The sequence below is a fragment of the Rhipicephalus sanguineus genome, chromosome 7 (genome assembly GCF_013339695.2).
Source record: "Rhipicephalus sanguineus isolate Rsan-2018 chromosome 7, BIME_Rsan_1.4, whole genome shotgun sequence".
In the NCBI taxonomy this organism is placed as follows: domain Eukaryota; kingdom Metazoa; phylum Arthropoda; class Arachnida; order Ixodida; family Ixodidae; genus Rhipicephalus; species Rhipicephalus sanguineus.
This window is the reverse complement of record NC_051182.1, coordinates 143,946,548-143,960,767: the sequence shown is the minus strand read 5'-3', so window position 1 is coordinate 143,960,767 and position 14,220 is coordinate 143,946,548. Positions and strand designations below refer to the sequence as shown.

The 14,220-nt window shown below is 47.3% G+C and overlaps 1 non-coding gene across 1 annotated transcript; it reads left to right on the top strand.

The window, feature by feature from the left end:
* Positions 1 to 7,394: 7,394 nt before the first annotated feature.
* Trnal-caa (transfer RNA leucine (anticodon CAA)) lies at positions 7,395 to 7,513 on the top strand. Its single transcript has 2 exons — positions 7,395 to 7,432; positions 7,468 to 7,513. It is a non-coding gene; the product is annotated as a tRNA-Leu (tRNA).
* Positions 7,514 to 14,220: the final 6,707 nt, after the last annotated feature.

The following is a 14,220-nucleotide window of genomic DNA, read 5'->3' as shown; positions in this document are numbered from 1 at the left end:
GACTGCGCGCGGTCCATTTTCTAACCGCACGCGAATGCGAGTGAGTGAGTGAGAAGGAATAACTGCACAATGCTGTCGATTGTGTACAAGAAACTGGCGACGCTTTTCAGCACCCGACACGTGTCGTTTGCTTCCGTGTAATCGGAGCGTCGAATGTTCTATTCTCGTATCGCACTAAATATGTCAACACCTTTATGGGTGTTTATAACAAAGGTGTTTGGTTGTGTGGAAGATGGAGTCATTGGATGATAGGTAGGGGACCGGGAGGCGGGGGGGGGGGGGGGGGTGTCACATATTCTTCTCTCATTTGCCGACTGTCGAAGTCGACATTTACATCGAGATTACATCTAGATTTTGCACCAACCCATGCTCATTTATAAACCACCTTTACAGAAGCGCTCGTGATTCCTGCAATTCGTTGAGGCAGCTTTTTTTTTTTTTTTTTCACTCTGGAGCGGTATCTTAATTTTGTATCGAACATCTGAAATTTGGCTACTGCGCAATATTCTATACCATCGAAATGCTTCTTAAGTTATGATTTAATAAATAATATTAGAAATATTATTAAATATTCGTTAGTTCAATCACTAACTAAATTTGATTGCAAAGTGTGAGCACAGATTTTTTTTTTCATTTTTTATAGACTAGCATGATAGTGCGCGTCTCAAATTGTAAAAACCAGTTGCTTGCACACATTGAACAAAATTAATTTGGGCCTTCAACTGTTAAAGAGTGCATGGAACAAAAAATTACTCTCTAAAAGGAGTAAACTGTGTTTACAGTCCAAGGAAAATTGAGTATTTGGGGAGTACTTTTGCCATTGTCCTCTGGCTTGCTCGCGTTTCCCTTCTTGAAAACCCGGCTCTCGCCAATTCTCTATCAAGAATTCTATGTCACGCTGATATCGCGCACGCCGTTCGTGACCGGGAAGTGCCGGGACCGTACGTGCTGATAATTAACGCAAGGAAAGCCCGCGAAGTGGATGACGATTATAGTAGTGTGGCAGAAATACTCCCCAAATACTCGATTTTTTCTTAGAGTGACATGTTGTGGGACAAAAAAAAAAAAAAAGACAACTTCGCACTAGTGGCGCCCCAGGCCTGAAGGAAGTGCGGAACTGGACGGCCTGCCTTGTTTCTCGTTAGTTTTCTATTTGTTTCTTTTTGTCGCCTTCACTCTGTTTTTCTATCTCTTTTTTTGTCTCTGTTTATATCTATTTCTGTCTATCTTTCTTCCCTTTCTTTCTCTCTTTCTCTCTACTTTTCGCTTCCTCTTTTTTACTATCTCTTTCCCTGTCTTTCTTTGATTCTCTCTCTTTCTTTGTCTTTTTGTCCTGTTCTCTCTTTTTTTCTATCTTTTTTTGTGTCTGTTTCTTTCAATATCTTTCTCTCTCTGCCTAATTCTTTCTCTGTCTTTCTATCTTTTTCTGTCTTCCCTTTCTTTCTCTCTGTTTCTCTCTATCTCTTTCTTTCTCTCCCTCTTTACTCGTCCTCTCGCCCATCAGAGTTATTGCATCCAGCGTCGGACAAATCGGCGCACGTGTTCTGAAAGCGAAGTAGCAGAATAGGAAGAAGAGAGCTCATGCCAGTTCATGATTATGATTGTTTTCTGTTCGCACTGCACGGACTAACAGTCCGGCTTCAACATCCCCGCTATTAAAAGACACCCTAAATACGCCCCCTACTTTAAAGGGGTACTCACACGAAAATTTTCAGTTGTCATTTTTTAGCGGCAAATGAAAGACCAAGCCCTCAATAGCCTACAAAATGTACTGCTAAGCGTGGGTGCACCCTGGAAAAGTATTTACAGTATGTTTTTAAAAGCTAGTTTCGGTTCCTAACTGTACCCTGGCGTCACAACACGGTATGAGCTTTTCATCACGTGCTCGCACAATATATGGTGACGTTTCCACGGCCGCTCCGCACCGTGGCTCCGTTGGTGACGCACAAGCGGCCATCTTCAAAGTTTTGGTACCTGACGTCATCACAACTAGCCAGACTGCTGCGTGAAGTCACCAAAATTAGTACTGTAGCCTGACGTCAAACTAGTGTCGATGTCGATAGGTGCGCCATAGAAGAATTGACTTTATATTATCGAAATAAAATATCTTGTCAACGTTTGCTGAGCTTCACACTTGCTCAGAGCCGTCTCTGCATACAAGAGATCTGTATGGCAGAGTAAACTCGCCTTCGAAAAAAGGTGTCAGTACCCTTTTAAGGGTGTGTGGGACAAACTACTTTCCGAAGGGTGCAAACTGGGTGTTTTTAGAGTGCAACGCGGGGCCTCCCGCTTCGCGCCTTCGTTCCTCTTCGCACCTGCCCCGTCAGCCACTCCGATGCACACGACGACCCGACTGCAGGGTTCGTTGACCTCCCGAGAAGAAGAAGATTTGTTTTTTCTTCTTTCTTCATCCTCGCGAGGGCTGGACGCTTATATAAGACGTATAAACGACGAAGTCTGGGTGGTCGCGTTCGAGAAATCCTGATGGATACGCGCTTCCATTCGAGCCGTGCCCGAGGATTGTGTGGGCGTGTCTGGTTGGCGACAGGCTTCAAATGGGACGCTGTGTGGTCTAAAGGCTTTTGATTTGGTTTAATCTGATCTGATGTGCGTGCTCGGAGACATCAATTCCTCTTGTTAAAGTCATTTGCGGCCGAATTTGAAGGCAGAATTCGCACAGCGATATACCGTACTCGCCATTTCTTTCTTTCAGTCTTTCAGTGGTTAACGGAAGAAGGTGAATCTTTTTCGAGGCGCTCGATTCTTTGTTAGACAACCGAATGAATTCAACCGACATTTAGGACAGGGAAAGCATAGACGACATTAATTGTTGTCTTTAAGTGTAGTTTAGTATTTATGACGCAAATTTAAGTGCATTAAAGTCGACGAATAATCCCCCTTTACGAAGGTGGGATCCGAACCCACAACCTTTGAATTACGCGGACGGGGAAGCGCCTTCCGTTGTAGCTCAGTTGCTTGAGCGTAGGGCGCGCAGTTCGAAGGTTGTGTGTTCGGATCTCACTGACGGAAAGGGTGATCTTTAGTCAGCTTTAATTAATTTGAATTTATGCCATAATTATTACATTACAGTTAAAGACAACAACTGATGTCCGCTCTTATTTCATTGACCTAATTGTTTATTGGGATCATTGGCTGTTTCAGTGGTTAAAGGCGTCTAATTAATGCTCTCACTAATTCTATTGTTAGCTAATGAAACGAACAAATATATCGGTCATAAGAAAGGTCAATCTTGAATGTTCTTTCGAAGCAAAGGTAATGATACTGAAACATTCTTATTTCTTTCATGCCATGTGAGCCACCGTGCAGTCCAACGGACTGCACGCTGGTCAAGTCTTGGCTCTGATTTGCATGGCGGAGGCGAACAGTGCTAAAAATTGCCAAGCACAGCGGACACCCCCTGCTCACGATCAGAAATCATTACAGAGATCGATACTGTGTTTCAATCAATCAATCAATACAAATGAGTTTACTTTAGCTTCGATTTAGTGTCCTGTTTGAATTGAATTTATGTTGTCCCCACTACAGTATATATTGATATGAGTTGAATATAGTACGTTGATTCTGTATGGAACGTTGTTCAGAAAAGTAGCTGTTGCAGTTGTGTTGCATCGTTATTAAATCTCCGTCGCCCTCGATCGGCAGACTTTTTTCGTTGACAGAGTATTAAACATAATGCAGGATTCTCATTCAAGGGTTAACTGGACAACAGCTCCGAGGCCCGCGTGCGTAACTCACCTTCCAGGACATGCTGGGATAGTACCGTGCCGCCCTGCAAAAATAAAAAAAAGGAGTTTGGTGAAATGTGAACCTTTGTTAGGCCTAGGCATACGCCTCATGATTATAAGCGAGGCTAAGAACGAACGGGACGTAATATTGAACACAAATCACACAGATATGAAAAAAAAAAAAAAAAAAAAAAACTCGCGGTGTCCCTTACGCATTCGCCTACGACGACTCGAAGGCGAAAGCCATCTTCGTCCTTTTCTTCTCAGTCAATATACTGATCCTGCCCCGCACACGTACCTAACGTGATATAGCACTGCCTCTAGGATCCGAGACATGGCAAGCTTTCTGCACCTCACCTGGTTTCGCATTGCCTCCGTGATTGCGGCTCACCTTTGACCAAGCGACGATGTCATGATGACGTCATCATGAGACGGCATAAGTGACCTCGTGATGACGTCGCAATATTTAGCGATCTGTGACGTCATGATTACGTCATATGATGACGTCATTGCTTGATGATGAGTTTATGCATCACTTGTGCTGACGACGACGGTCAATTTTCTCGTTTGATTTAATAATAATTGTCGAGATTTTACGTCCCAAAACCACGATATGGCCATAACCTATGACCAATATGAAATCGATTACCTCACTGAGTTGGTGTACATGAAGTAAACGTTGCGTACCGCACACCTTCGCGTCTCTAGCTCCCAAGGCTTCTGGCGACCTTGGATGACGTCAGGGTACGAGCGCGCTATGGGAATGTTAAGTGGGCCCGCAATCCGACATCCCCAGCGTCGTTCGTCGAAAGACAATAAAATACGGGGTATAAGTCCCTTGAACTCGAAAGAAAGCTCCGCTGACTCACCTGTTTGTCGTCTGCCTCCAACAACCAGTATGCCGCTATTGAAAGCGTGATTACAGGGCACAACGTTGTGCTAGTTCATGGTTGCAATGTAAAAGCTATAAAAAAAAGGCTGAAAAAGAGCCTTTATGTTCTCTCCTTTTTCCTGAAGTTTTTACATTGCGCCAATTGACCTTATTCATGGCATGACAGGCACTGAAACACGTACTGCTTGCAGAACGTTTGAAGCTTTTTAGATGTTCAAAGTTTATTTTCGTTGTGAAAGAGGGGGAAAAAAAGGGCGCTGTATTCATAAGGAGGACCAAATCACGTTTTGTTTGTTTGTTTGTTTGTTTGTTTGTTTGTTTGTTTGTTTGTTTGTTTGTTTGTTCGTTCGTTCGTTCGTTTGTTTGTTTGTTCATACTGCACCCTCAACGAGGCTATAATAAGATTACGTAGCAGTACAAAGAAGCAAAAAAAAAAAATAAAAGAACAAGCATAAACATTTATCCGTTGGCTTGCGAGAATTCTTTTATTGGCAATTAACGGTTGTTACCGGGCAATTAACGCCCGCTCATTAACTCTCCCGAAAATTAACTCTCTCGTAAAGCGCAGAAAGTTTAGATTTGAATTTATATTTGAAACTAAGTAAAAACTGCGCGGAGGATGGAACACAAGCAGAAGAAGTAGGCAGGACGAGCGCAGTTTTTATTTATTTCAAATGACGTACCTCCAACTCACTTTATTCGAATTTATAGTTTCGTTTTCATTTAATTCTCTTTAGAGAGAACATTGGCATCAAATACGGAAGACATTAGGGCGAATTAGAAATCGAGCTTGCTGGCTCAAAATCACAACAGCCCGGGCCCAACCAACACAAGAGGCCGGTGACCTCCATATCCATGCTTCCTCCCTTGTTAAAGCTGCAGCTGCTGGCGTCAATGTTTCCGGTGTTTCGGCACTCCGCAAAGTGTAGCGCTTCCCTCTGTTTACTCCCCGTGAAACACTGAAACAAAGTTGGCGTTTGGGCTATATCAGGAAATGTGGTTACTAAACAAAGAGTTCGTGTACGGGCACCCCTTGAACGAAACGGAGAAGCTGTAAGGGCCTGTAGACAATGTTGTTTATGTATGCGCTCACTTCTGCTTCGGCAGAAGAAGAGTATCGTCTGCTCGCGTCTACTACTACTCGTGGAGGAAGAAATAAACATATGAGAGGTTATGTCTTCCTCCATTACGTCACGCAGCTGCTGCCTTGCGAAGCGAAACTCTCCGTAAGACCATAGAGTTAAAGGGACACTAAAGAGAAACAATGAATCGGTTTAGATCGACAAATTGTGCTCTGAGAACTCGAACGTCGTTAATCTCGCCATCATAGGTTTATTAATAGAGGAGAAAATCAAGTTCAAAGTCTCATTTTTAAATTTCGCGCCGAAATCTATCAGCCTGACGTCACGGATTTCAAAATGTATTTATCGTATTTTGGCGCCATTGGCTCAACAAAATTACTCCAAACTTGGTTATGTTAAGTCTATGGCCCCCTCAGAGGACAATGCACTTCGTTTTTACCAATTAAGAACTACGTAGTCCCTTGTAGGCGCCGTCAAAACATGTAACGTCACGGCGAATGGTGCAGAAACTTCAAGGTGGCGTCGCCACCCACATTTTGTTTTTGCGCGTTTTCTCGCTTACTAAGAGCCTTCGCTCAGCAAGCATGGTGTTTTTGGTATCGTGAAAGAGTACTTTACTAATATGAGAAAAATCGTTTTCCTCTCTAGTGCCCCTTTAATATGTAACGTATCGCGAACTAGTTACTAATCCAAACAGTTAAAGTAGAAGTGCAGGCGATGATGATGATGATGGGGGGGGGGGGGTTCTTGAGACGACGAGAGATTACTGAACAGGCGATATCGGGGTTGTTAAGTGAGAACGTTTCGACAAGAGCGCTTGAATTTGTCAGAGCAGCAACTGACGATCAACTCTTCGATCTTGCCAAAACTTCGGTTCCAGCGACGTTCCGAGTTAAACGACTTCTGATCACAACTGCAGTTACAGTATTAGTTATAGTTGTACTTATGATGCAGTGAAACCAAGAAAGAAATGTTCCGATTTCTTTTCCGCTGGTAATATCGGTTCAGCATTTGACCTCTGACGTATGTACGTCGCAGTCACGCGGCGATGACGTGTTCGGTCGATATATACACACTTTTTTTTTGCCTTCAAGCACGATTGAAAGAGAGAAAGAGAATGAGCGTATAATCATTCATGTAATATTAGACGTTTATTAGAACGAAAAATAGCATACGTCTCACGCGAACGTGACCTAGCTCGAACGAAAAGCCGGCATGAGCGAAATCAAGCGAAATAATGATCGCGAACTGCGCGCTCGCTTCGTCTTTGCGGCATTCGCGTGACTAAACGAAATTTCAAAAAAAAAAAAAAAAATGCGCAAATACTGCGGCTGCAACGATCTCAGCTGCTTACAAGAAAATCGTATTCTCTTTCAATGAAGTCATTCCGTTAACTTTCGTTAATTATGCTTCGTGCGTGATGCGTTAATTTTCTTCGTGCGTGATGTCTCGCTTACTAAGCGTCTTCTCGCAGCAAGCGTGGTGTTTTTGGTATCATGAAAGAGTAGTTTGCTAATACAAGAAAAATCGTTTTGCTCTTTAGTGTACGACACATCTCCCCATCCGTGACGCGTTCCCCATGCGCTTTTGTACGTAAACTACGTCGCATTGCAACTGTATGAAAATGCACACCAAACGGCACCTGTTGAACGTTTAGGCCGCAGCTGCCGTGTTGTCAGGATGGCCGAGCGGTCTAAGGCGCCAGACTCAAGGTTCGACACCTTTCCTCTGATAGGGGACTCGAGCCTTCTGGTCCACGAATGTGGGCGTGGGTTCGAATCCCACTTCTGACACAAATTTTTTACCATATGTATCCAATATACCTTTTAACTTGGACCAGAACTATCGATTTCATAACGGTATTATTATTTTTTTAGAAGACTTCTTCTGAATATTCTGCAAACTGGAAATGCTCGAACGGAAGTGCGTCACTAGGTGCTCGTGCCATCAGAAATGCGGCGTCCGTGTGTACAGAGCACGGTGTAAGAAAAATAATTTAGGTGTGGACACTCTCCGGCCGCCGCGAAGGAGAGCGCGTCCAGATCATGGAGGAAGGAATAACTAAGGAGAGGCCCTATCCTATCCCAATGCATTGCAAAAAGTGTGGCGGAAGTGACGTCAGATTTATGGGGCAAACAAACCGGTATGGGGCAAACAAAACAGCAGACGCCCCGCGGCGTGCTCTCCGCGGTGGTTCGCTTCTGCTCGAATCTGTAGTCCCGGCGTAAACTTAGCGCGTATTGCGCGGTTCGCACGCAGTAAAATGTTGCAAGCAGACGTTTACCAGGCTGTTCGTGCGTGGCAGGCCCGAGCGCTGCGTGCTGAAATTCTTCGTGGAGCGTTTTGTGCAACAGTACAGAAAGTACCGGTACGTGCCGTATTCAAAAACATTGAGCCCCTGCCTTATCGTATTCGAACTCACCTAGCAGTGACTTACGCGTTCTGCTGGGCGTTAGGCCTTTCTTTTCCTTTCTCGTAGCCCGATTTCCAGATCTACTGCCCGATTAGCGGTTCTTTGTTCGTGTATATGGAGTAACCGTAGTAGCTATTCGGCGCAACGCCAACCTATAGTTGGCGTAACTTCACGTCGAAAAGAGGACACCGCTGTATTGTATACGCGACCGTGCATGTAAAGTTTGTAATTCCAGTGCGCACACAACACAAGCACGCAGCGAGCGCACACCGCACAATACATACATCACGTAGTCCGATAACAACAACAAAAGTTTATTGCCCTATCGTTTGAACGACAAAGCCTCTAAAACGTACGATGCCGTCAGCGCATGGTATGTACGGCAAGGTCAATCTAAATAGGTCGCGAAAGTCGGAACGAAAAGTGGTCGGAAACCTATTGCGACAAACATCAACACCCGCGTGACGATTAAAGCGCTACTAGGTGAGGGGGGGACAAATAATGAAAACAAAAAATTAATTAAGCGTTTATTTTCATTAGTTTTAAATTTATTTGTCACGAATTAAATTAGTAGATTACTTTAATCAAACTTTAGTCTTGGGTATGTGGTTGAGTGGCCAATTTTTTTCGTTTATTTTCAGAAACAGCGGGCACATGCAGGCAGTCTGGTAACATGGGCCAACGGTTTTGCGCATTTTGAGATGCAAATGGCGTCGCTCGTTTTTGCGCAGTAGGTTTGTGCCTGTCGTCCGTAGATATTTCCTCGCATAACCGTTGTTTTGTAGTCGTGGTACTTGGCAGAAGGTAAATATAGCCCATCGTAGCCATCGGGAACCGTTCAGTGACTGTGTTTTGCCAGCGCACGGCCGGCGTGCTGTCGCCCTTCGGGACGATGAGTCCGCCACGCTACGCGAAGAAACGCTGCGCTGTCTACGGATGCAAGAGCAACACGTATGCAAGGTTTGTGAGTGTGATGATGTGGATTGTGTGGCCCGTGACGGGGCGAAGAGGGAACGACAGTTCTGCTCTGCGGTACGCCTTGGAGGGGACGACGACGAAAAGGAAGCGCGAGCGCCGTGTTGCTCGAGGAGTTGGAGCGCGACACGGTTGGAACGGCAGCCGCTGGTCGGCGGTTCGGGTCGCGACATCGCTTAACCAGGCGTCCGGCAGCCATGTGGACCTGGTGAGCCTGATTCCCGCTCTGTGCCCGGTGCTGACACAGAGACCGGCAGCCTAGTCTGTTCTGGCCTGAGGTCCTGGGGCCCGAGTGGTGTCACGAGGTGGCCGCGGCTCATGTTGGCGACGGGCAGCTAACCTGCGCTGCAGTGGCCTGGTGATCTACCGGCCTGCAGTGCCATCATCACCACCACTACCACCTCGCCACGGTCAAGGCAGAGTGACTGTTGACTGCCCAAGGAGTACCGGTGACGACCGACCTCGCCGCAGCGACAACAGTTCATAACGGCGAGTAGGACAGTTTGTGTGCGAGGCGCGTAGGACGTTTAGGATATAAATAAGGAATGTTGTAGTGTGTTGCGTGTGAATCGTCAGAGTTATCGGTTGTGTTAAAGTCTGTGTTGTGTGTACAGAATCACCTGACTGCCGGTTGAATTATTTCGGATCCTGGGCCCACATTACACCATCACAGTGTGCACGTTGAATTGTTATCCTACTTCTGATTTCTGTGTTATATATTTTGGGGTAATATCCTGTTCAACTGCAATATTTCGCCAATAAAATACACCTTATTTATCAAATCTGTCTTTTTCGTCTTCCCGTTATCTTGCAGGCTTCCATTATGGAGCCGTCAAAGTGATAAAAAAAAGAACATGCAGCTATAAAAAAAAGTAAGAAGCGGCGCCCTGTCAAAAAATTTCATAATTTCGCGCCCATCGCGTTAAAACGTGACGTCATTTCCGCTTCCGGTTGTGACGTCATATTTTTCTTTTTTTAATTTTGTTTGTCCCCTCCTCACATAGATGGCGACTGTTGCAACAACTAGCCACCGGCTTGACACGTGGGCTTCTACGGAAGTTACGCTACCAGTTTACATATACCTTGTGTACGGCGCGTCAGACGCCAAAAACAAAATTTCACGCGTGTTCCGAGTTGACAGAATGAGTAACAAGCAGCAGAGCGCACATCCGAGAGCTTCGCACGCAAATACCATGCCAGTAATGAAGCGAACGTATACGTACACATGAAAAGTGACACCCGGTACAGTCCGCAGTGCACGCGATTTGCACAGGGTATACACAACAGCTGGGCATTGCGTAGCTTTCCTAAAGAACACACACAAAGAGCAGCAAGCGTGAATCGCCTACACCGCTTGCACGCGTCGAAAAACAAAGAAACAAAAAAAAGGCTGCAAAGTTTCGCGATGCGCGCATGCGCTTGCAAACGTCGCTACGGAAGTCGCGAAATGTTTCGCTGCGCCTACGCTAGGAGGCGATGCGGGTGTTTGCGATGTGGAGGATTCACGAATGTGACGTCAGGGCCTCTCCTTAGTATTCCTTCCTCCATGGTCCAGATAATGTTCGCCTTTAATACATGCGCCGGCCGCAGTTTCGTGGGGGGCGCTGCGACATGGGGGCTTAAGAAACCTACTGCGACGAGGCGAACGCGCGTTTTTCTTCATTTTTTTTTCAGCTCATTGCATTTTTCACGGCGAGTTTTCATACGGCCACGGGCGTAAACGGCGCACCCGACGCACATAGCGTCCCTAACAGCGTTGCGTACGTAAAAGCGCGGCGTCTTGCTTAGAGCGCGTGAGCAGTCTTTCTGCTGGCTGACTTCTCACGTGCGCAACGCCGTTACGGACGCTACGCACGCAGCTCGTCTTCTATAGTACATGCGCCGGCCGCGGTTGCGTGGGAGGCGCTGCGACATGGGGGCCGAGAGGAGGAAAGAGGCGAACATTATGTGGACGCGTCGTCGGGCGGAGTGTCCACACCTAAATTATTTTTCTTACACCGTGGTACAGAGTAAGATAGCCACACCGTATGGCTTTCGGCTTCGAAGTTGTCTTCGGCGAAGGCGTGAAGGACCCAGAGTGCTTGTTGTTATTTCCTTTTCTCTCTCTCTCTCAATCGTGTTGTGTCATGTCCCCTCCTAGTTCTTCATCCCTTTCCTCCACGCTGTGACGTAAGGCCTCTCCTCCTGGTTTATTTATTCCTCCATGACAAGAAGGATAAGCCACACCTGCCCTTTCACTTACCAATACATCACGCATGCGCCGATTCGTAAACATTCGAGGGGGGATATCCTGGTACACGCGCTCCAGCTAGACGTGTCGTGGCCTGTATCAGATGCTGCATGCATCCTCGCGCTGCGCGCGCATCACAGCCGTTGTGCATGCATGCAACGTTATGCACGTTTGTATGCGCTGCCTTCGCACGCATATAAAGAAAAGGCCTACAGCAAGGCGGCCGCATTCCGAGGGGTTCGTTCATCCGTACGCACGCGTTCCTTCTTTCCAGGGATCGCTTCGCCAGCTGGACACACGTCCGGAGATCAGTGCCTCTTTTTTGTTTGCTGCTGCTGTTGTTTATTTATACGTAGACGCCTGCTTCTCTTCTTTGGACGTGAAAGAGAGGAGACACACGTGCGCTGCGTGGCGAGGTGATTTACATATATCATATATGGCAGTGACGGCCGGGGTGACCCTGTGTATGTGTTGCGGAATGCCGCGAGTGGCTTAATTCGAGGGAAGGCCCGCGCAGCTGAAAGGCGCGTACTGCCGGAGACGAAGTGGTCAACACGTCCGCCACGTGCAGGCCTGTTTGACGCGCGTGCTTACCGGAAGTACTGCACCGGAAGTCTGATTCGGTTGAGTTTTGTTATGGCTCGGGTAGACACGCCCCCATGTTCTGGACACTAATTCCCCCATTGGCCAAGTCTGATTGGCCCGGCTGCCACGGCCTCTCCGACTAGCTTGAAATGCCTGCATTACACAATCTGACAAGATGGCGGAATTTTATAATGTCCAGAGTAGCACCCTCGGGTAAGATTGGACGATGGGTACTCTGACCTGTGTTTACGATGTTAATGGAAGTACCTTGTGTATATACCACTGCGTGATTAGTGTAAAAAAAGTCATACAGTTCCTTATGCATTCCACTAAGACGACTCGATCAACACGAAAGCCATCTTCTTTTTCCCCCGAGAGCTTTCCGCATCTAACGCACGTAGTGTTGCATTGCCTCCGCGATCGGAAGCATTGCAAGCTTTTTGCACCTCAGCTGGTTTCGTACTGCATCCGGGATCGGCACACCATTGCCCAAGCGACAATGTCGTGTGATGACACCGGCATGCGACGTAATGTTACGTGACGTCATAGGCGTGCGCAGGGTTCCCCGTCAGGGGGGGGGGGCGAAGGTTCATCGCAGCGCCCCCCCCCCCACCCTACTAACTCAATGTATGGGGCAGATTTTGCGCCCCCCTCCTCTTAGGTGACTATAAGGGTCAATGTACGGGGCAGATTTTGCGCCCCCCTCTTAGGGGATTAGGGGGGCGGCCGCCCCCCCCCCCCTGCCCCCCCTGTGCGCACGCCTATGCGTGACATCACAACTTTCGGTGATCTGTGACGTCATATGACTCACAGGATGACGTCATCGTGGCGTCGATTCTTATAGCGTGATTCCTTGCATCGTTTGTGTTGACGCCGCCGATGCCGGCGGTCACTTTTCGCGTTTTATGAGGCGTCTAAGGTTTTCGCCTGATAAAATTACAGTGTTTACCTCAACCAAATTGTGCCTTCCTCAACGAACTACCGTCGTAAAAGAATTAGTTGCTTATGCGTTCATATTGCTAAACAGGACATAGAAGAACATACACAGCACATGATGTCTGCACAGAATTTCCGCTGTGCAGTTCAGAACTACCGTCAATCGACAACAGAGGAAGGGCCCGGGCTCTTCCGTGTTCACGCATCTGCTTCGCGCCTTGGTCGCCAGATATATGCCACCACCATCTGTGGCGACTGTTTATATAGGAACCCTCGGATCCGCGACGCGCTGCACAATGTGATGGACTGCAGATGCGCGTGCGAGTCACAGACGCGCATGCGCGCGAGAGAGCGTCGCGCAAGCTTGCACCTCTGTCGTCGTGGTGCTGCTGCGCCAGCGTGTGTTTGTGTAAAACAAAAGTGCCCCAATAAACATGGGCATAGGCGTCAGTTACGGTAAACGGGGGGGGGGGGGCGAGAAGGAAGGCACGTGGAGGCGACCGACCATCCCTTCCCGGCCACCACTCGAAAACCTTAACATGCCCATTTACCGGCTGAATTCAGTCTACGGTCACTTAGCGTGCTTTGAACGGACCGTGCGTTAAAAAAAAGGAAAAGAAATTATTTTGGAGTTTCGATCCCAACGACCATTTATTTTGTGTGCCGCCATTTTTAATACACAGCTACGTTTGTGGGATGTATAATATTATCTTACATTTACTGTTTGATTATTATATGTTAAAAGATGTGGGGGTGCTATCATCCCCTGTACAGTCGTTTTCGAATCATAGCGCACGCGCGTCCGGCGGGTTAGTCGTAGTTAGCTTGAACGCCGCCGAGCGAGAGGTGGCGCTGTGCTCGCGCGGCGGCGCCAGCAGCGCCGCCTGGCGCGAGCGAGGTTACGCGGGGGCGTGAGGAAGATCACTTTGTCTTTCTCGCGGCTTGGCGTGGTCTGCAACGGTCGGCTCCAGGGAGGGCCCGTGGGTGCGATACCGCGGCTCGTTCCCCCGGGCCCTCGCGGTGAGTCGGACGTGTGCGACACTGCAGTCGCGGTACATTGTGTGTGTTATGTCGTTTGCGCGTTGTATTGGGATTATATTGGATTTTTCGTCATATTACTAGTTGTTTATTACACTCGCCTGGCGGTGCTCGCCGTTGTAAAAGTTGATAATAAATGTCCACGTGTTCGTTTGCTCGACGGCGTGACTCTGTCCGTGTGTTCCACGAGCGCGGCTCTTTTTTAGACCCCACAAAGATGAGTATTCTTCATGCGTTGTACATTTGTTTCACTGCATCGCAATTATATACGCTAAGATAACTGTTTTATATGTCGTATTTCCGACAGCAGACTTACAGCTGCT